This window comes from Sciurus carolinensis, chromosome 9, assembly GCF_902686445.1.
Source record: "Sciurus carolinensis chromosome 9, mSciCar1.2, whole genome shotgun sequence".
Taxonomy (NCBI): Eukaryota; Metazoa; Chordata; class Mammalia; order Rodentia; family Sciuridae; genus Sciurus; species Sciurus carolinensis.
This window is the reverse complement of record NC_062221.1, coordinates 141,000,322-141,022,391: the sequence shown is the minus strand read 5'-3', so window position 1 is coordinate 141,022,391 and position 22,070 is coordinate 141,000,322. Positions and strand designations below refer to the sequence as shown.

The 22,070-nt window shown below is 58.2% G+C and overlaps 1 protein-coding gene and 1 pseudogene across 1 annotated transcript in view; both read right to left on the bottom strand.

Annotated features, from left to right (window-relative positions):
• Positions 1 to 10,245, bottom strand: part of Col6a2 (collagen type VI alpha 2 chain) — a 32,004-nt gene extending 21,759 nt beyond the window's left edge. The window contains 1 exon segment of the mRNA XM_047563270.1: positions 10,084 to 10,245. The gene's annotated coding sequence lies outside the window, so the exon portion shown is untranslated.
• LOC124993778 (Y-box-binding protein 1-like) lies at positions 528 to 18,497 on the bottom strand (annotated as a pseudogene).
• Between the last annotated feature and the right edge of the window lie 3,573 nt (positions 18,498 to 22,070).

The window sequence follows — 22,070 nt, the reverse complement described above, 5'->3', positions numbered from 1 at the left end:
CAACTGCACCGCCTGTGAGACCCCCAGCCAGAACACCCAGCCCAGCTCCCCGAGTTCCCCACCCGAAGAAACCGCGGGTCCAGAAGCTGATCTGCTCCCGCCAGTAGCAAGCAGTAGAAAACGCGGCAGGACAAGCTGCCTAGGCTGATGAGGAGGAGCAGCTTCACGCCAAGGAGCAGCCTAGAGCGTCCAGGCTGGGACGAGGAGCCCCGCCCCGAGAAGTGCCCTGGGAAGCAGAATCTGGCCTTTGGATAAAAAATTACCCAAATATCTTAAGCAGGTATTAAGAAAATCAGGTATTTCCACCCGGTTGGGTGTGCTGGAGTGCGCCTCTGATCCCAGCAACTAGGAAGGCCAAGGCAGGTGGACCAAGTCTGAGGCCAGCCTGGGCCACTTAGGAAGACCCCATCTCCAGACAAAACTTAGGAGGCTGGGGGTATGTAGCTCAGTGGTTAAGCATCCCTGGGTTCACTCCCCTGACCCCCAATCAGTTATTTCTAAGCGAACCTACAACCGAGTGTGATTTTAGTCAAAGTTCCCAGACACAGCTTTAGGTTTCCTTGCTGGTAGGACAGCCCACAGACCCCACCCTGCTGGGCACAGGGAACACAGCCCGAGGGGACTCCCGGCCTGCAGCAGAGGGAGCAGGCAGGACTCTCCCATGCGGGACACAAGGCATTTGGTCTCCCGGGGCACCAGCCAAGTCCAGGTGAGCTCTTCGTGCAGTGCAGGACCGTCTCTTGGGAAAACAGAAGGGACGAGACCATGGGAGGGATCCTCAGATCCCCTGACTCCCGAGACCCATCCCCTCACACTGGTCAGGCGTGGGCCCGTGGAGAGGGGCTCTCCCCGCCCAGGAGGAGGAACCAGGCCCACTGCAGGGGCTGCCCAGGGGCTGGCTGGTGGCCAAGGTCGGAGCCCAGCAGGGGGGCTCCAGCCGGGCTCCCCACGTGCGCGTCCCCATCCCCGTGTGGATAGAGTTGGTGGGTGCCAGCCTCTGTGCGAGGTGGGTCTTCCTGCTGCGGGAACCCTCAGGCCCTCCTGTTCTTCCCGCTGGGGTCGGCTTTGACTTGCTTTCTGCTGCCATTCGCATGAAGTACCCCTCCCCATGCTTCCCGTCCACCCTGTGTCTCGGATCTAAAGCGAGTCTCGGGTACAGGGTAAGGCTGGATCACGGTTTTTAAAGTCCGCTTTGCCAATCTGCCTTTTAATTGGAGAGTTTAATCCGCTTCAGAAATTTAAAGTAATTACTGATAAAGAAGGGCTTTTTCACTTGCATTTATTTTCTACACACCTTACAGCTCTTTGCCCCGATTTTCTGCACTGCTGTCTTCCTATGTGTTTAACTGACTGCGGCATGAAACATTTAGATCCTTTCCTCATTGCCTTCACATTTATCGATTGTTTATTTTCCTCGTGGTTACCATGGGGATTACATTTAACGTCCTAAAGTTAAAATGCTAAACTTATACCAGCTGGACCTCAGTAACATACAAAAGCTCTGCTTCTTTATTGGCTTTGTCCCCATCCCTTTCAACTGTGACATCACAAAATTACATCTTGCAGAGTCGCCCCTCTGGGTTGGGGGTGGCCTGGGACCTGCTGTGGATGCCAAGCCCGCGCTCCGGGCCCTCCTAGGGGTGTGCGCGATCAGGTGACGGGCGCCCTCCCTGTGCTCCAGCCAGCTCTACTCTGCAGCACCGGCACTCGCCTGACCGGCAGCACACTGCCAACAGCCGCTAGGCTGCGCTGTGGGCGCAACGACCTCGGGGAACCCTGCAATATTCAGAAGAGACGTAATTTTTTTGAGATATTTTCAATCTGCTGTTGATTAAATATGTGGGTGTGGAACCCAAGATGTGGAGGCTGACTGTGTATCCTGCCAAAACTACTCGTATTTTTAGTGCATTTGTTTCTTAAAGTACTTAGCAAGTAAAATGTGGAATTACAGACCAAGGTTGCAATACTAGCTGTTGGAGTGACGTCATTTTCATTTAGAACCATCAGTCTCCTAGGGCGCGCAGAAAACCGGCTGCCATCAGTCCCCAGCCTTCACCATGGCCGTGTCCTGGCCTCGCAGGTCCCCATGTCCACATGTGCCTCCCTGCGTAGCATCCCTTCACTTCCTGCTGTGAGCCTGGTGTGGAGGATCTGAAGGCACCTTAAACCCCCTCACCTCTGGAGGGTGCTGTGCTTCATGTGGGCTTCTTGGTGACAGGGATTTACTTCAGCACTTTGGATGTGTTGGCTCATGGCTGACTGGCCTCTGACCTGTCCTAAGACATCTGGCGACACTAGGGAGGGTCCTTTGCATGTCATGAGCCATCCTGTCCTGCTGCCATCAAAATTCTCAGTCTTTTGAGTTCAACTGCAGTGTGTCCCAGGTGGGTCTCTGGGTGCGTCCTGCTTGGCGCCACTGAGCTTCTCGGGTGTCTGTGATCATGTCGGTCCTCAAACCCATGCCATTTTCTCTCAGCCATTACTTCTTCACATTTGTGGCCCCTCTTCTCCCTCTTCCTACGGGACTTTTGCAGTGTGCACACTGATCCTCCTTATGGTTAGCACGGGTCCCTGTGGCTCTGCTCCCTTTTCTCCAACCTTTCTTCTTTCTGTTCCTCAGACTAGGCAATTTCCCCTTGTTCTGTTTTCAAGTTCATCGATTCCTCCTCCTTTCTGCTGAAATCTGCCTTTGACCCCTCCGGTGACCTTTAATTTCAGCTGGACTTTTCAGCTCCAGAGCTGCCTTTTGGTTTCTTTATAGGTTTTCAGGCTCTTCACTGATATCTTGATTCTGTTCATATATAGTTTTCTCAACTTTTTCACATATTCCTTGAACTCTTTAAGACAGTTGTTTTAAAGTCTTTGTCTAGTAGATCCACCATCGAGCCTTTGTTACAGTTTCTGGGGTTTGTTGACTTCCTTTGAGTGTTGGCCATCCTTTGTTGACAGTTGGGCCTTTGAATCCAGGAACATAGTACCCTGGACACCAGGCTCTTCCCTTTCCCAGTACTCACTGCTTTTTGCCTTTTGGTCTTTGATTGTTGAAGGCTGCTCTGTGCCAAGAATCAGCCTGGAGTGCAGATGTAAGGTCTTCTCAGGTCTGCCCCGGGCCCCACCCTCCCTGGGGCGTGTGTGAAGTTTTCTTTCTTTTTTTTTTTTTTTTAATTATTTAAGACCTTTATTAACAGGTGCTTGCAGTTTGTTCACTTTTTTGAAAAAATCAAGTTGTAAACTTTTATTACAAATTAAAAATGAAGTTCTTAAAAATCTCAACTTGACCAGATATGAAACAATTTAAAAACCTTTAAAGATGTATTGAGAAAAACCAGGCTTTTTAAAAAAACACGTTTGCCATTACCAAAAAGAGACATCTTTAGGTAAAAATAATAAAAACTCCATGCTGCATAGATAATGCAGATAGTTCTAGTATCTGGTCAACGGGGGAAAAGCAAGCATTTAAGGTCTTCAGCTCCAATCTTTTGTTCATTTCTTATTGCTGGAATTTCATATTCACTTCTTCTTGTGGGATGTCTAAACCGGACGATGGTAGAGATGGTAAGCCGGCATTTACTCAGCCCGCCCTGCTCAGCCTCGGGAGCGGACGAATTCTCAGCTGGTGGATCGGCTGTTTTGTCTCTTTGCCATCTTGTGGTTTAGGGTTTTCTGGGCGTCTGCGCTGGTAATTGAAGTTGCAGCGGTACCGACGTTGAGGTGGCTGCTGACCTTGGGTCTCAGCTCCTTGGTTTTCCTTATCCTCTTCATTGCCATCCTCTCTAGGCTGTCTTTGGCCAGGAGGGCCCTGCGGAATCGTAGGCTATAGCCCAGATACATATTCTGTCTCACGGTCTACCTTGTTCTCCTGCACCCTGGTTGTCAGCACCTCCATCACTTCTCCCTGCTCAGGAGGGTTGGAATACTGTGGTCGACGCCCATAGGGTCTCCGCATGTAGTAAGGTGGGAACCTTCGCCTGCGGTAGGGCGGCGTTGTTGGGCCTGGCCTTCGGAGCGCTCTCCGATCCCTCATTCTTTTCCCCACTCTCACTGTTCTGATAATTCTGCTGGTAATTGCGTGGAGGACCCTTCGACGTGGGTAGCGTCGATAATGGTTCGTCTGCTGCGTATTTACTGCCTTGAACTGGACTCCACCAGGGCCTGTCATGTTGCTGCCTCCGCACCCTTTTCTCCTTCAACAACATCAAACTCCACAGTCTCTCCATCTCCTACTGCGAAGGTACTTCCTGGGGTTATTCTTCTTTATGGCAGTCTGGTGTTCAAATACATCTTCCTGTTGATGAAACCATATCCGTGTCTCACACTGAACCATTTTACTGTTCCCAAAACCTTTGTTGTGATGACCTTCTTGTCCCCACAGGCAGGCGCCGCCGATGTAAGGCTGCCCGGGCCGCCGCTCCCTGCGCCGCTGCCGTGGTGCAGGGCTCGGTGTCGGCAGCGCTGAGGGCGGGGGCGGCGGGTGGCTGCTGGGTCTCGGCCTCGCCACGCTCATGGTTGCGGTGATGGTGACTGGGGCCGGCTGCGGCGCTGCGGCTCCTCCTCCTCCCGGGGTGTGATGGTAACTAGGCCGGCGGCGGCGGTGGGGCTGCTCAGGGCTCTCTGGGGTCCACTCTCTGCTCCCACTACTGATCGAACTCTACTGATCGAACTCGTGTGTGAAGGTTTCTGATTTCCTCCATATGTGTGGCTGCTTTTGAATGTGCGTGTCTTCAGTGCATGGCTTCCAGAAGGAGAAACAGAAACATGGAGCGGAAGATGGTTCCAGACTTTGAAACACCCTGGAGTCACTTGGGCAGAGGGAGGGGACTTGCAGTGGTGAGGGGGAGGTGGGACAACGGGGGCTACATCAGGAGATGGGAAAGGTGGACATTCTAGAGAGTGCCTTCCAGACCCCCAGGCGTGCAGTCAGAAGGAGACCAGAGAAGGCACACGTGTGGAAATCACATGACACACTCTTGAACAGCCGGTGTATCAAGAAGACATCACAAGGGAAATGTCCAGAGCTACGTGAAGATGAAAACCAGCGTCACCGGGAGTTAGGTGCATGGTGAAAGTTGTGCTAAAGTTACAAGTGTGCACACCGAAACCAGGAGGGACCTCAGATCAGCACCTGGCTTTACAGCAAGGGACAGGAAGCGTGAACTGAAATCACAGGGAGCAGAAAATAGTAAAGATCAGAGCAGAGATACACAAAATATAAAGATAATAGAGAAATTCAATTAGACCAAAAGCTGGCTCTTTGAAAAAAATCAACAAAAGCGACACACTTTTAGCTGGATAGACTGAAGAGAAGAGAGGACTCCACTTCCTAAGCTTGTGGAGGTCGGCAGCGACTCCAGCACCACTTACGTGGAGACAGGATGGCCTCAGGAGGGCACCAAGAGCGGTCTTACCCAGCAACTGGAAAACCTAGATGAAATGGAGGGACTCCTAGAAACCTCAACGCTACCAAGACTAAAACCCAAAGAACAGAAAATCTGAACAGACCTAAAACCAGTAATGAGAGTGACTCAGCAGTAACCTCCCAACAAGGCAGACCCCAGGCCCCAGCCTCCCTGTGAATCCACCAAGCGTCTGCAGAAGAACCGCCGTCTGTCCCTGGCACTTCACAGGACCTGGGGAGGAGGGAAGCTCCCTGACTCGCTCTGGCCAGCGTCACCTTGACACCAAAGCCAAGGCAGGTCCAGGGACCCTGCCACCTCCGCAGAATGCACAGGCCGATTCCACAACACATGGGAAGGGTTCTGCACCACGACCAGCTGCGAGTCACCCTGGAATGCAAGGACGGCTCGACAGCTTGGGGCACAGCAGCGTCAAGACCATAACAGAGCGAAGGGCCCAGAGCTCACACGCCCATCTCAGCTGACACAGACAGGGTCGGACAAATCTGTTCCCTTCCCCGATTAAAAGATAAACTCAACCAACTAAGAGCAGAAGGAAACTGACCAATGTAATAAAAGTCATATATGAAAACCCATGGTGAGCCGCACCCCAAGGGTGAAAACGAAATCTTCCTGTCTAAGGTTAGCCGAGAGGCAGGGCGGCTGGGAGGCAGGGCGGCCGCGAGGCAGGGCGGCCGGGAGGCAGGGGTGCCTGCCTCACCACTCCTCTCCAACATGGTTCTGAAAGTCCTCGCCACAGTGATGGAGCAAAAAAGCAAAAAAGGACATTCAAGTCAGAAAGGAAGAAGTCTAACAATCTCTTTGCTGATGCAACGATTGTACGTGTAGAAAACCCTAAAAATTCCACAAAAATACCACTTAGCTAATAAAAGTCCCACCAAGTAGCAAGATACAAAGTCAACACAAACTTCCGTTGCATTTCTGTACACTAACAATGAACAGAAATGAAATTAAGAAAACATTTACTACTGCATCAAAAAGAATAAACTACTTAGAAATTAAAACTGGGAGCGAAAGACTTGTGCAACGAAAACTAGAAAACATTTCTGAAAGAAATCATAGAAGGCATAAACGAAGGCCGGATGCTCTGTGTCCGTGAATCAGAAGACTTAAGAGTGTTAATTGGCAGCCCGCCCTCGTCCACCTGTGGATGGACGGCCATGCGCACTGCCATCTCAGCCAATTCCTGTCACCGCTTCCCTTCATGATTTTAGTGGAGTCTTCTCTTTTTTTCAGCTATAATTGCAGAGACTCAGGAGGCTGAGGCATGAGGATCACAAGTTAAAAGCCAGCCCCAGCAACTTATCAAGGCCCTAAGGAACTTAGTGAGACCCAGCCTCAAAATAAAAAATAAAAAGGGCTGGGCTGTGGCTCAGTGGTTAAGTGCCCCTGGGTCTAATCCCCAGTACCAACACCAAGCAAGCAGACAAACAGCAAGCCATCCTAAAATCCACATGGAACCCAAGGACCCGAAGAGCCACACCAGCTTGAAAATGAACACAGCTGGAGGACCCCACTTTCCAACTCCAACACTCACTGCAAAGCTACGGTCCGCAGCAGGTGACGGTGGCACAGGCAGAGGTGGGACACGCAGGCCTGGCAGGAGCCGAGGGCCCAGAGATGAACGCTCGCAGGCATGCGAGGTGATTCTCAACAACGTGCCAAGCAGGGTTGGTGGGGAGCGTCATCTCACCAGCTGAGGAAACACCAGTCACCTGACGCCGCAGACGCAATGCTGGACGCAGGCCTGGGACCTGCGCGGGACACACCCGGAACCTCTGAGCCCGAGGAAACACGGGGTGACCTTCAGCCCTGGCTTTGCGGTGACTTGCCGGGTCTGACAAGGGCACAGGCTGCAAAAGCACTACCAGCCCCGACCTCACGAAAATAAGATGCTCGCATCGCGAGCCGCCACGGACAGGGCGTCAGGGAACCCGAGAACGCGTGGCGGCACCGCATCTGTGTATTTCATAAAGGTTAAAGGTCAGGATCCGGACACGCAAGGACTCCTGAGACCCAACAAGGCCGCCAGCGGTCTGATTGGAAAGCAGCCCAAGGACTGGAACAGCAGCTCCTGGGAGAAGGGCCCACCCGCGTACCCTGGCCAACGGGCAGGCGAGAAGGAGACTTACCGCCACCAGGAAACGCAGGCCGAAGCCGGGCCCGCGAGGCGTCCCCAGGGAAAGAAATCAGAGGACAGCGGCCAAGGCGGCCAGAGCCCCACCAGCGCCACTGGGCGTGTCCAGGAGCACGGCAGGCAGGGTCTCCAGTGAGAGCCTGGGGCAGCCCGGCTGTCCAGTCACAGGTGAGGGAGAAATGAGCCAGCGATGGCCGGGAGGCTTGTTTTAAAGAGGAAGGAAGCAGGGATGAACCTGAGGACCTCACACTAAGCGAGAGACCCAGGCACAGGACTGGTCTGACGACGCTGCCCCAGACTCGCCTGGACTGGTCAGCTCATGGAGCCCCAGGGGAGGACGGGGCTGCCCGGGACTCCTTGTTTAGTGGGCTCCAGGGGTGGGTGCCCGGCACTAGGGATGTAGGTGACGCCACCAAACCGTACACAGTAAGTTTTATACCATGTAAACTTCACCACAATAAAGATGGCGGGCTGGGGCTGGGGCTCGTGGTGGAGCACTTGTAGCATAAAAGTGAATAAATAAAATGAAGGTACTGCGTCCATCTACAAAAACAAAACAATGGAAATAAAAAAAGAAGGTGGCGTGTGTGTGTGTGTCCTATAAATCAGCAAAAAGTACAAAAGCACTCTGGGAACAGGGGAATCACAACCAGGCAAGTGACAAGAAGACAGATGCCGGTGGTCAGATAACGCTGCGCGGCACAAAACCCCAAGGCGTGCACAGCAGACCCGCCGCGCTCTCCTCCCCGAGGGGCGCCACACAGGCAAGAGCCCTCGCCTCCACACGTCGCCAGGCCCTGCTCCACCTCTCACGGGCCTCTGGCGACCGGCTGGGGAGCCTCGACACTGGGCAGACCCTGCAGGGCTCCCCCTGCCCAGCTCGCTGCAGCCTCTGTGAGGCCGAGCCTGGCTCGCCTGGTGTTGGTCCCCAGGCCGCCCGCGCAGAGTGCTGTTTGTAACACGGCCTGATCCCAGGTGTCCTGGGATGGGGCGGGGCTCCCGGCCTGCTGAGGAGCAGCACCCCGGGCCCTGCGGGTCCAGGCGTGCCTACGCCAGGGTCCCCCGCATTGCGTGAACGTGCAAAAGAGGCCCCAGAGGGCCCGCTCGCGGACGTGGAGGCTGTGTAAAAGGAAGTCTAAATATTTGTGTCTTCCTAAAACAATCACAAGCGCTGCTTCCCCGCTTCATGGCCGTGTCTGCAGCTGCGCACCCAGCCTGTGCGTCTGGAGGACTGCCCAGCAACCCTACTGGGCAAGAAACGCGGGCACTCTCAAGCCTGACCTTGCTCTGAGATGAGAAAATGGAGGCCCCTCCAGGAGGTGGGGCCTCTAAAACCCCAGCCCCTTCTGGGTGCCGGCCAGTCTTCTCCCCGGGGGCTCTGGGAGTTGCCCCTGTGGGCCCTCTGCTGCTGTGGCCCCCGCATGGCCCCTGAGAGCCTCCAGGTGGGTCTCCACACGGAGCTGCCGGCAGCAGCGTCCCAGCTGACGGAGCCCGCGCTCCTCCGGGTGACCTGAGCCTGGACCCCTGGGCGCTGCCTTCCTCACCGCACCGCCTCCTCACCTCCCCCAGGCCCGCGGCGGCTCCCTCCCCACCCCCCGCATCAGCAGATGGTGGCAGCCTCAGGGCCGGTGGGTGGCTCGCTCGCTTTCCAAGGCCCACACACCCTGCAGAGGGACACGCTGCCCGGAGCTCGGCACCTCCAGTCTGGCCTGGAAAACTTGGTGTCACTCTCACCCAGGGGCCCTGGCCCGGGACCACACCCTGTCCCCCACAGGCAGCCCGCGTCTTCTCTCCCGGCGCCCCAGGCCTGTCGGCCTCCGGCCTTGTGCAAGAAGGCAGGCATGAACCCCAGCTCTGTTTTCAGGCTGAATGTGAGGCTCCTCCGAGCCAGAGCTGGAGAACAGGGAAATCCAAGGGTCTCCAGCCTTCTGTTTGGGGCCTGGTCCTTCCAAGAACACTGCCTGGTGTCCCCGCGTGAGCCCCAGCCAGGCTGGCCCCTGTCTCTGAGGCCGTCGCCCCAGTCCCGGGTGCGAGCCCCAACACCCCGTGCCTCTCCTCAGCCCTCTCAGTCCTGAGCGCACCGTGGGGCAGGGAGAAGCGTCGCGGGCTCTCTGACAGGGCGTTTCTGCCCTGCTCCCCTCCACACTGCAGGACGCGCCTCCCTGCGCTGCCCAGGGGCTCCCCAGGGCCCTTCCAGCAGGGGAAGCCTCCTCCCGCGCTGCCTAAGCGGCCAGCACCCGGGGCCTGTGTCCAGGTCCAAGTCAGGGGGTCTCTCCACGGGGCAGTGTGGGCTCCGGCCTCCCACCTTCTCCAGGCAGGGATGGGCGACCTGCAGCACACCCTGGCCAGGAGGGCGTCTGGCGTCTGCTCTGAGAACCCGCGCTGCGGGGCAGAGGCCCAGCGGGCGCCTGCAGGGTCTCACTGCCCAGGCCTGGTGGGGAGACCGGAGGCCGGCCGGTGCCTCGTGGACAGTCTGCCGCGCCTGTGCTGGACACCCGACGGCCGGTCCAGCCCGACGGCTGCTGCACTTACCTGGCTGGACAAGGCCGAGGAGGCTCCAGGTCCTGACCACCCCAGACGCAGGAGCCGAGTGGGCAGGAGGGAGGGAGGGGACCGAGGGAGGGGCCGCGGGATGGGCCGTGGGGCCGCCCACTTTATCCCTCACCCGCCCACCAGTGCTCTCCGGACAGGCGGCCACTGGGAGGCGCTGCGGCCCCGTGGATGGACGGGCGGGGTCCCCTGCAGGGGGACAAGGGAGTCCCCAGTGAGCCGGAGGAAGGCAAGGGCTGGAGCGGGGAGTAAGAGAAGGACTGAGGCAGGAGGGAGGGAGAGGAGGAGAAGGGGCAGGAGGGAGGGAGAGGAGGAGAAGGGGCAGGAGGGAGGGAGAGGAGGAGAAGGGGCAGGAGGGAGGGAGAGGAGGAGATGGCGCAGGAGGAGACAGGCAGGAGGAGGAGAGATGGGGAGGAGGAGAGATGGGCAGGAGGAGAGATATGGAGGAGGAGGAGGAGATGGGGCAGGAGGAGACGGGCAGGAGGAGGAGAGATGGGGAGGAGGAGAGATGGGGAGGAGGAGAGATGGGGCAGGAGGAGATATGGGGCAGGAGGAGAGATGGGGAGGAGGAGAGATGGGGCAGGAGGAGAGATATGGAGGAGGAGGAGATGGGGCAGGAGGGAGGGAGAGGAGGAGAAGGGGCAGGAGGGAGGGAGATGGGGAGGAGGAGAGATGGGCAGGAGGAGAGATATGGAGGAGAGGAGATGGGGCAGGAGGAGACGGGCAGGAGGAGGAGAGATGGGGAGGAGGAGGAGATGGGGCAGGAGGAGATATGGGGCAGGAGGAGAGATGGGGAGGAGGAGAGATGGGGCAGGAGGAGAGATAGGGAGGAGGAGGAGATGGGGAGGAGGAGGAGATGGGCAGGAGGGAGGGAGAGGAGGAGATGGCGCAGGAGGAGACAGGCAGGAGAAGGAGATGGGGAGGAGGAGGAGATGGGCAGGAGGAGGAGATGGGGAGGAGGAGAGATGGGGAGGAGGAGGAGATGGGCAGGAGGGAGGGAGAGGAGGAGATGGCGCAGGAGGAGACAGGCAGGAGAAGGAGATGGGGAGGAGGAGGAGATGGGCAGGAGGAGATGGGGAGGAGGAGAGATGGGGAGGAGAAGGAGATGGGGAGGAGGAGAGATGGGGAGGAGGAGGAGATGGGGAGGAGGAGAGATGGGGAGGAGGAGAGATGGGGAGGAGGAGGAGATGGGGAGGAGGAGAGATGGGCAGGAGGAGAGGTGTGGAGGAGGAGGAGATGGGGCAGGAGGAGGAGATGGGGCAGGAGGAGAGATGGGCAGGAGGAGAGATGGGGAGGAGGAGAGATGGGGAGGAGGAGAGATGGGAGGAGGAGGAGATGGCAGGAGGAGAGATGGGGAGGAGGAGAGATGGGGCAGGAGGAGAGATGGGGAGGAGGAGGAGATGGGGAGGAGGAGGAGATGGGCAGGAGGAGAGATGGGGAGGAGGAGAGATGGGGCAGGAGGAGAGATGGGGAGGAGGAGGAGATGGGGAGGAGGAGAGATGGGGAGGAGGAGGAGAGATGGGGAGGAGGAGGAGAGATGGGGAGGAGGAGGAGGAGGAGAGGTGGGGAGGAGGAGGAGGAGGAGATGGGGAGGAGGAGAGATGGGGAGGAGGAGGAGATGGGGAGGAGGAGAGATGGGGAGGAGGAGGAGGAGGAGATGGGGAGGAGGAGAGATGGGGAGGAGGAGGAGATGGGGAGGAGGAGAGACGGGGAGGAGGAGGAGGAGAGATGGGGAGGAGGAGGAGGAGGAGATGGGGAGGAGGAGGAATGGGACATGAGGTCAGGACAGCCAGAACAGGTCTCTTTGGTGTTCCAGGTGGGCAAGGCTGGAGGTGTTGGCGATGTCACCCCTTTCCTGCAAGAAGGCACCAGGGGTGCTGTGTCCCCACCTGAGCCCAGAGGATGAGGAAGGGTTTCTGGTAAAACAGGTCAGCAGGCTGTGACCTGGATCCCAAGCTCCCCACCCAGGAGCCTGGTCCCCCAGGGCCAGGCTACTCCTTAGGGGTATGGGGCAGGAGTGGCAGGAGGACCCTGGGCTCTGGGTGGGCTGAATTCAGGGCAATCCTTGAGGGGACCAGGCAGCTGGGCAGTGAGACCCCAGGTTCCAGCGAGCAGTTTTGCAAACCTCTTGAGTAGCCCGTCCCTCCGGGGGCAAGGCCCCAGCTCCTGGTCGGGTGTCCCCCAGCTTCTGCCTGCCAGCCGAGGCCCAGTCCTCTCTTTGGTGTCTCATCTGGCCAGATGGTGAGGTGGCCAAGGGCGGGGTCCTCCGCACACTCAGCAGTGCTGGGAGCAGCATCTCAGCGTGTGGAGGGACGTGCCGCTGGGAGCCATCCTGACATGCCCACGCCTGTGTCCAGGAGTGGGCAGAGTGTCCCTGCCCCAGCACAGGAGCCTGCAGCCCACCTGCTCTCAGTTCCCAGAACCTGGGGCCCTGACTGGATCCTCTGCAGCCCCTTGTCTGTGCCCAGTCCATCAGGACCACCCATGCCACCCCCTCAGGCAGGGCGAGCTGCTGCCGCCCCTGACCCTGTGCCTCTGGAGGGTGTGGGGAGAGCTGGAGCCAGCAGGGGTTGAAGGAGAGGGCGCAGCGTGCAGAGGAGTGTCGTGTGAGCGTGCGCATCAAGGTGTGTGGTGTGTCTGCACCCGAGCGTGAGTGTGCTCCTGTGGCCGTGTGCATCTGAGTGTGAGTGTGTGCACGTGCAGGCCTGGGTGTGGGGGAGAGCCCAGGCGGAGCCGGAGCAGTAGCCCTGCCCCTGAGCAAAAGGCCCAGGCCTGCTTTGGCAGCTGACAGGAAATCCCACCTCCTCCTGGAGACAGCAGAGGGGACCTGGGGCTCCGGGTGCTCTGCAAGCTCTGCCAAGGCTGCTGGTTGACGGCCGGGACCCCGACACATGGGCTGTGCATCAGCGAAGGCCTGAGCATGTGGCTCTGTGGGCACCACCCTGCCCCCAAGCCAGCACTTCCTCTGTGCTGCATGCTGCGGGGCCTTCCCCTGCAGGACAGGCGCCCGTCAGAGGCTGCCCACTTCTCCTGGCTGCCAGGGGTGACCCGGGGTGGGGGCTGCTGGGCCTGATCAGGGAGGAAGGAGGTCACAGGCCAAGGGGACTGTGAGAGATGGCTGTGCCTGCAGAGCTGGGGAGCACCCTGGGATCAGATCACGATGGCCGTCCAGAGACAGACCAGACGGACAAGCGAGAATCGCTGCAGCTGTTTGCTCTGAAGGCTGGGTGCTAGGAGGAAGGAAGCATCAGGAGATTCTGAGGAAAACTGGGCAGGGCTCTGAGCCAACACTGATCCTGGGGAGGTAAGGTGTCCCCCTGTTAGAGAGGAGATTGACAGGTTAGTAATAAGAGTCCTGGCGGAAGTGCTGGTCACGCAGTTCGCCTGGGCCAGCAGGCCACTCGGTGGTCATTTCCCTGGCCACTAAGTATGTGATTGCAATCCACGTACTTGGTGGTTGGGTTCCAGGCCTGCTGGGGAGCAGATGTGGTGGGAAAGCCCAGGGGAAGCCTTGACACAGCCGCTTCCTGCCCAGGACAGTGGAAGCATCAGTCGCACCCTCGAGGCGGCTGCTCTGTGAACAGACTTGTTTAGCTCCAGTTTTGGAGGCCAGTGGTCAAGGCTTGGTAGTCCTGTTGCTTCAGCCTCTGGCGAGGTCCATGGCGGGTGGAAAGGAGAGGGCAAATAGGAGGCCCAGGGCCCCAAGGCCCCCACAGCTCCAGGGCCTCCGCCAGCTCCCCCTGGTGAAGGTCCACCACTGTCCCCAGCCCTGGTGCCCTGGACCCAGCTTCCTGCATAGGAAGCCTTGGGACCCTGGAACTGCTCCAGGCCACAGAGGAAACCCTGGAGGTGGCCCCACACCTCAGGGCCTGCTTGGCTCCCTGGCCTGGCGCTCGCAGAGAGGACAGACGGGTGCAGGCCTGGCGTGGCCTGGGCAGCGTGAGGCAGCGCTGCCACCGTGGACGGACCCGATGTTGGTGGGCCCTGGCCTCCCGGGCCCTCCAGTGAGGAGTGGGGATGGTCTGCATTCCCTGGGAGGGACACCAGTGCTGACCACAGCAACCGCAGGGTCCTGCTGACTCCACCCTGTGCTGAAGGAGTCTGGTGAACCGTGGACCACCTGGACCTCACAGGAAGTGAACCGTGGACCACCTGGACCTCACAGGAAGTGAACCGTGGACCACCTGGACCTCACAGGAAGTGAACCGTGGACCTCCTGGACCTCACAGGAAGTGATGCTCACCCTGCAGCTGGTGCTGCGGAAGGTGGGGATGGGCTGGGGGCCTGTGAGGCAGGTGCCCGGGGACGCAGGGCCTGAACCCCAGGAGGTGTCAGGTTCCAGGGGTCAGGCCACAGCAGGACAGGACTCCAGGGCCAGGGGTCAGCCACGGCAGGACCGGACTCCAGGGCCAGGGGTCGACCACAGCAGGACCAGACTCCAGGGCCAGGGGTCAATCACGGCAGGACCGGACTCCAGGGCCAGGGGTCAGTCACGGCAGGACAGGACTCCAGGGCCAGGGGTCAGCCACGGCAGGACCGGACTCCAGGGCCAGGGGTCAGTCACGGCAGGACCGGACTCCAGGGCCAGGGGTCAGTCACGGCAGGACAGGACTCCAGGGCCAGGGGTCAGCCACGGCAGGACCGGACTCCAGGGCCAGGGGTCAGCCACGGCAGGACCGGACTCCAGGGCCAGGGGTCAGTCACGGCAGGACAGGACTCCAGGGCCAGGGGTCAGTCACGGCAGGACCGGACTCCAGGGCCAGGGGTCAGTCACGGCAGGACCGGACTCCAGGGCCAGGGGTCAGTCACGGCAGGACCGGACTCCAGGGCCAGGGGTCAGTCACGGCAGGACCGGACTCCAGGGCCAGGGGTCAGTCACGGCAGGACAGGACTCCAGGGCCAGGGGTCAGTCACGGCAGGACAGGACTCCAGGGCCAGGGGTCGACCACAGCAGGACCAGACTCCAGGGCCAGGGGTCAGCCACAGCAGGACAGGACTCCAGGGCCAGGGGTCAGCCACAGCAGGACCAGACTCCAGGGCCAGGGGTCAGCCACAGCAGGACCGGACTCCAGGGCCAGGGGTCGACCACGGCAGGACAGGACTCCAGGGCCAGGGGTCAGCCACAGCAGGACAGGACTCCAGAGCCAGGGGTCAGTCACGGCAGGACAGGACTCCAGGGCCAGGGGTCAGCCACAGCAGGACAGGACTCCAGGGCCAGGGGTCAGCCACAGCAGGACAGGACTCCAGGGCCAGGGGTCAGTCACAGCAGGACAGGACTCCAGAGCGCGGCAGACGGTGCAGCTTGCATCCCTGCCCACCCCCTGCCCACTGTAGGCAGGCTCTGGCGGGGCCTAAGGGGACTGCTTGGACGGTGGGGTGCTGGCTGTGGGGGTGGGACCAGGAAACGCCTCGCCTGGGCCCCGGCTGGGTAGGCACCCTCCTCACAGGGGCCGCGTCCCAAGGGCTGAGGGGAGGCGGTGCTCTCGGCACCCACCGAAGGGAGGGTCCGCCTCTGGCTGGGCCTGGCTGGCCCCACAGCTCCTGCCCGCTTGGCTGTGCCCGGCGCCTGCACTGTTTCCATTTCTTTCCAGTGGCAATGGCGGCGGCAGCCAAGCCAGCAGCTCTCCCCAGGGAGCCCTGGGTTCCACACACCAGAGTGCAGCTCCTGGTCCTCTCCTGGCCCGTCCTGCCGTGGAGGACACTGCACTCTCCCTGCGCTGCCCGAGCATGGGGCCTGCCTGGAGTCCCTGTCTCTGCAGGCCGTGCCTGGCACTGTGACCCTGAGGGGGCTGAGCCAAGGAGTCCCAGGGCCCTGCACCACAGTCTGGGACCCGGGTCCAGGGTCAGCCACGGAGTGGGACCTGAGGCTTGCTCTCTGTGTCCTGCCTGCTGACCGGGGTGGCATGAGGGGTGGAGGTGCGCAGCGGACCTCACTCCACACATGGCCTGGGCACCCCCATGCATGAGGGTCCGCGAGCGTACTGAGGCCGCCTTCGGCTGCTACTGCCTCTGGGGAGGAGGGGCCCTCCCTCCGGCCTGTGCCTGGGTGGGCTCTGAGGTCCTCGTCACCTCCAGGTCACCTGGAAGGCTGCAGTGGGTGCTTGCTCACCTTCCCTGAGCTTGGGCACCCTGCCTCCACCAGCTGGCTCAGGACCCCTGTCCTGCAGGCCCTGACGGCTCCGTCTACACCGTGGGTCCCATACCTCTGGGCACGGCCCCCCTAGGGCCCAGCAAGGTTGCCCCAGACACTCAGGGTGCCCCGTGGTCATTGCCGATCTGTGTCCAGCGGGGTGCTGGTGCTGGGTGTCAGGACCTGCCTCTTCTGCGGTTTGGATCCCATCTGTGGGGAGGTGGCGCAGCAGGGCCTGGGAGACGGGCGGGTCACTGAAAGGAGAGTTGCTCGGCCACGAGGGAACGGCTGGTATGCTGGCCCTGCAGGACCAGTGAGGACGTCCACCCCGCTGACCCGCATTCCCAGGAGGACCCTGTGGACCAGCTGCCGGGGTGTGGGTGGTGGCGTCCTCCTGGCTGTCCTCCTTGGTGATGCCCGGGACGCTTCCCGAGGTCTCTGGGCCTCTTTTGCTCACCCAAGCAGTCGGCAGTGACTTCTCCCCTGCGCCGGCCGCTCTCAACCTCCAGGGGAAGCTCAGAAAACACGAGAGTGTGGTGAAAGCCGCCACGCGGCAGCCACACAGGCGGGCTCTGGGTGGCCGTGTGCAGCGCTGGGGCGAGCGCGGGCCTTGTTCCTCAAGCCGTCTACCTGGGCCGCCACGCCAGGCTCTTGGGCAGCTGAGTGCCTGCATGTCTGTCTTTTAATTTTCAACAACCACAGAGCTCTCTAAGAACTCGGCATGGACAGCTCTCAGTCTCCTGTGGATTCCAGGACAGGGACCAGGTGCTCCGGGCCCAGGGGGTGAGGACGCCAGGGCGCAGGGAGGTTGGGGGCAGATGCTGGTGGGTGAGAGCCACAGGGCCACAGGGCCTGGAGTGCTTCGCAGACACAGGTCAGAGCCCGGCCCCACATGGTGCTGGGCTTCTTCACTTTCTGAACGTCTGACCAAGGACATGGTAGGCATTTCTGCTGATGGCAGCCCCGCATGAGGCCTCCCAGGCTGAGGGATGCTGTGTCACAGGGTGGTCAGAGAGGAGCGTGGGGCTCGTGGAGGAGGATGGAGGCAGGAGGAGGAGTGGGCGTCCCGGATGTTCCCCCCACCACCTGAGTACAGCAGGTTGCACCTGGGTCGCAGAAGTCTCCAGATGCTCGTGCTTCAGCCAGAGCTCCGCGCTCACCAGCTCTGCTGCACGGAACCCAGGACGTACCTGGGCACCCTCGTCCTGCGCCAGCTCAGGGCGCACAGCAGGCTCTCCAGGGCTGCCTGCCCGTCCGGGAGGTTGGAATGCCAGGAGGCAGCCCCAGGTCCTTGTGGAGTGCCTACCTGAGGGCAGTGCCGCGCCCCCAGAGCTGGCAGAACCTTGCCTCTTCTCAGGAACAGGGCCCACTGACTCAATCAGATTCTCAAAGGGACGGCAACTCCAAAGGTACCATGGCAAAAACACACAAAACCCGTGTCAAGGAGGCCCATCCTTCTCTGATAGTCTGATGGGCTGGCAGATCTGGCTCCATGGGAATGTCACAGGCCAGACTCTAAGGGAAATGACTGAACAGGACTCCATTCTGCTCTGACACTCCATGTTATGTAGGAAATAAGCTTCTCCCATGGGAACACCCCACCTCTGTGCCCTTCATCAGTTACTTGGTGTGACATGTTTAATAATGTACAATGACAACTCTATGTAGTAAAGAATTGCTCTCTTTTGATCCCTATTGCTCCTAAACAATGTACCATGTGAACAGTGATTGTGTGGATGTTAGTACCCTTCTTTAGTGTGTGCCTAGGTAAGGGTCATTCTGACCCACTTCTCCCTCTGTCGATGATCTCATGATGTTAGTTTGTAATTTCGAATCATAGCAACAGACACTTATGATTGATGTGATTTTTGGTATAAGAACCCCTACAACCCTGTGGTCGGGGCTGTTCCCCCAATAGCCATTTTTTTGGGCATTGTGTGAGACAGCCAGCCAGGCTTAATAAAGACTCTCAAATTTGGACTTCTCAGTGGTGATCGGTCTGTTCTTAAGTTGTGCCCATAACAATAGCTCATCCCCTCCAGTACCACCATCAGCACCATGTTGTCATGTGGCCCTAGCTCTTGGTGTGCCTGGTGGTCTTTGGTTAAATGCTGGACGCTGCGTTTGAAGGGTTATAGAAGCTCTGTGATGTAATCTTCCTGTTTAAAGGACTTACTGGTATCTGGTAATTGGTTCTATAGGCACAGATCACCTTTGCAACCAGGGACAGGTGTATGTCCACCAGGCTTTCTCGCTCCTGCAACATGACTCTGAGGGACTCGACTGAGAGTCTGCGGCGTTCCCTAGGGTCCTGAATTCCAGGTGCTGTCTCTTTTACACTGGGAGCCTGGAAAGACGATACTCAGCTTTATATTTAAGCAGGACTATTGAGGTATATTTTACATGACATAAAATTCACCCTGTTCACAAGTGCAAATCAATAATTTTTGATGAATTTGCCGAGTGGTGTATTTGTCATCGTAAATCAGTTCCAGAAGATTCTCATTACCCCCAGTAAGACCATTACCCCCAGTAAGACCCCTCAAGCCCGTTCCCCACCACTACCCCAGGAACTGGCCATCTGCCTTCAGTCTCCGTGGATCTGCCTCTCTGGTGTTCCAGATCAATGGACTCTACACGGAGGCCTCGGGTCAGGCTTCGTTCAGCTGGCGCCGCGAGTCCAAGGTGTGGAGTCCAAGGTGTGTTCCTGGTCCAGCACGCCAGCATTCGCGACTGCCAGGGGACAGCATTTTTTTCTTGGATGAATGTTCTTTAGATTGTTGTAGTATTTTGATTAATTTTCAGAGCTCTGAAAAAGGAGATAACTCTGCCATAATTCTGTTACTTTGCCTGTAATTTCATTGCTCTGCCATTTCACATGTCCTGCCTTGGAACTGGTATTTGTATTGGGCCCGTGACTTGCTAGATCCACTTACTAGTTATTTCAGTTTTAAAAACTAGATTCTGAAGAATTTTCTAAGTATACAATCATTTAATCTGAGTAGAGACAGTATTACCTCCTCTTTTCAATATGATGACTTTTACTTCTTTCACATTATGTGCTGGTTAAACCTCTGATACACGTCAAAGAGGATGACGTGGGAGTTTTGAACTCAGGGAGAACGTCTCTTTCACATCGGATATGGTGATAGCTGTGGGGTGTATTGGTGGTTTTTCATGAGGATGCTCTTTTTTTTGTTAAGAAAGTTATTACTTTCAATTCCCACTTTTCTGACTTTCATAAACAGATGTTGCATTTGGTCCACTGTCTTTTCTGCATGCGTCAATCAATGGTTTATCTCCTTTATTCTGTTAATGTAGTGAAAATCTTAAACCTAAATTGCATTTTGGGGATAACCCACTTATTCATGGAATGGGTCCCTTTTTAATTTTGCTGGTTCAATTTGCTAATGTTTTGTTTCAGATTCTTGAGTCTATGTTCATGAGGGACATTGGCCTGTGCGTCTCTTTTCTTTTAATATCTTTGTCTGGTTTTGGTTATAGGACAGTCCTGGACTCATACAATGAATTTAAGTTTTGAACTGTTCCCTTCTCCCCTTCCACCGGATGAGTTTATACAGGATCAATGTTACTTCTTTCTTAAATGTTTGCTAGAGTTCTCCAGTGAAGACCTTCCAGATAATTAATCCAATTTTCTTAATAAATATGGGACTATTTCTTCTTGGGTTAATTTGGATAATTTGTATATTTCAAGGAATCTGTTTACTCCATATATGTTGTCTATTTATTGACAAATTTATTGGCAAATATTTATTGTCCTTTTAGTGTCTATCTGATCCATAGTGATGTTCCCTCTTTTATTTCATTTGGATATTAACAATTTGTGACTTCTTTCTTTTTAAAGTCAGTATAGCTACAATTTCATCAAATTTCTCAGTATTTTCAGACCTGGATTTTCGTTTTGTTGATCTTTTTGATATTTTGTGCTGGTTTTTAAAGTCTCCTGCTGAGACCTGGAGTCTGCTTCTCCTGAAGCTGTGCAGCCCCCTCCCCCGTTTGCATCCAGCCTGCCTGCCAGCTCCTCCCTGCTCCATGGGCCGAGGTTCTGGAAGACTCTCAGCAACACTAGTCACAGGGAAGGGCCATTTCCCTCTGAGGGAGCTGCTTCTTGGAAGAAGAAAATGCTACGTTGTCTGACAAGTCGACCCTGAACGGCCGCTGGACCCGAGACTCGAGCCGCTGCAACTCCTCCAGCCGTGTTTAGAGGCCGAGCCTCACTGTGGGCGGCTGGAGAGGATTTCCGAGTCGGACGTGACTTCAGAAGAGCCTGGTTCTAGGGCTCTGGTGCCCGTGGGGTTTTCTGGGGTGGGTTATCTGGGCCGCAGAGCCTGCTCAGCTTCTCCTCAGGGCCAGGGAATCCCAGGGCTGCTGCAGCGCCCTGACCCCCTGGCCCTCGGAGGGCCCTGGGGAGGGGTCTAGGAGCACAGGACCAGTGTGGACTCTGCTGGGGGCACGGCCAGCTCCGTGCAACCACCTCCCTCTCTGAGCACTCAGTCCAGCACACAGGGCTGCTGCCAGCCCGCCCCACCCCCAGGCCTGGCCTGGCGGCACCTGGGCTCTTGCACCGCCTGGGTGGCCTAGGCCACAGCATGGTCGAGGGTGGCTTTCCCCTGGACCATGAGCTCTGGCACCTGCACAGCCAGGGGGCTCTCTGTCCTTCTTCTAGAGGTCAAAGAGTCCCTTCCCGGTGCCTATGCCCTCTGACCTCTGGCCATGTGTGGCGTCCATGGGGAGCTGGGGTAGGGAGCCAAGGCCCGTCCTGCTCCCTCCAGGCCTGTCTCCCCCCTGGGGTGGCTGCGCATCACGAGCTCACAGCCGCGGCCAGGGACCCGGGTCTGCTCCAGGACCCGCGTCCCCACGTCAGCCTGTCAGTCAGCCCTGACAGTGCTGCTCACGCTAAGTCCGAGGGCCTTGGCGCCTGCTGTCCCTCCTGGAGGACGTCCTGAGGTCCTCTCCTGTCTGCCTGCTGGCCTCCTGCTGTGGCCATTCCAGCCTGGTGGCAGGGCTGGCTGTGCCACTGGCTGGCTGGGCCCCCTGCCCTGCAGGGCTCTGAGCAGCTCTGGGGGCACAGGCGACGCTGCGCAGGGACGGTATCTGCTAGCTCCCCGACCTCACAGCAGAGACCAAGGAGGGCTTCCCGCTCAGCACCCACCGGCACCCCCAGCCTGGGCTGGGGTCTTCTGCGGGGGGAAGCTTTGCAACCCGCCCCTCTGTGTGTGTCAGGGGGGCAGGGACAGTGGCAGCCGGCAGCTTGACTGGCCACAGGCGCTGCCAAGTGACCACCTTCCAGAGCCAGGCCATCCAGCCGTAGGCGTCACTCAGAGAGAATGTCCTGAGGAGGCTGGTCCAGGTGGACGTGTCACGGCAGACGTATCAGGAAAGAATCTGTTGGGGAGTAGCCGTGGTAACCGGCAAACACCCACGTTTTCTGCCCAGCAAGTCCTCCGGGTCTGGCCTCAGCCAAGATCCCTGCGCTCGGAGGAGACCACCAGGCTCAGCAGTGCCTGGGGCCCAGCTTCACCCGCTATCAGGAGAGCGCTCTCCCAGGAAGCCTTGGGCTTCGGGGCTCACAGCGGCCCTCTGCCTACGTGGCCGGCCGGCCAGGCCTCCAGGTCTGCACCCAGTTCCCTCCTGCAGCGGGCAGAGTCGGCACGGCCCCTCCTGCCCCTTGCCCTTTGCAGATGTGGTTATAGTTGCTGATCAGTTGACCCTGAGAGAGGAGGTCATCAGGTGGGCCCGGCCCAACCACATGAGCACCTCTGGTTGGGGGTCTGTTGAGGGGTCCTCTACTGCTGAGACGGGGGGCCATGGACACCCG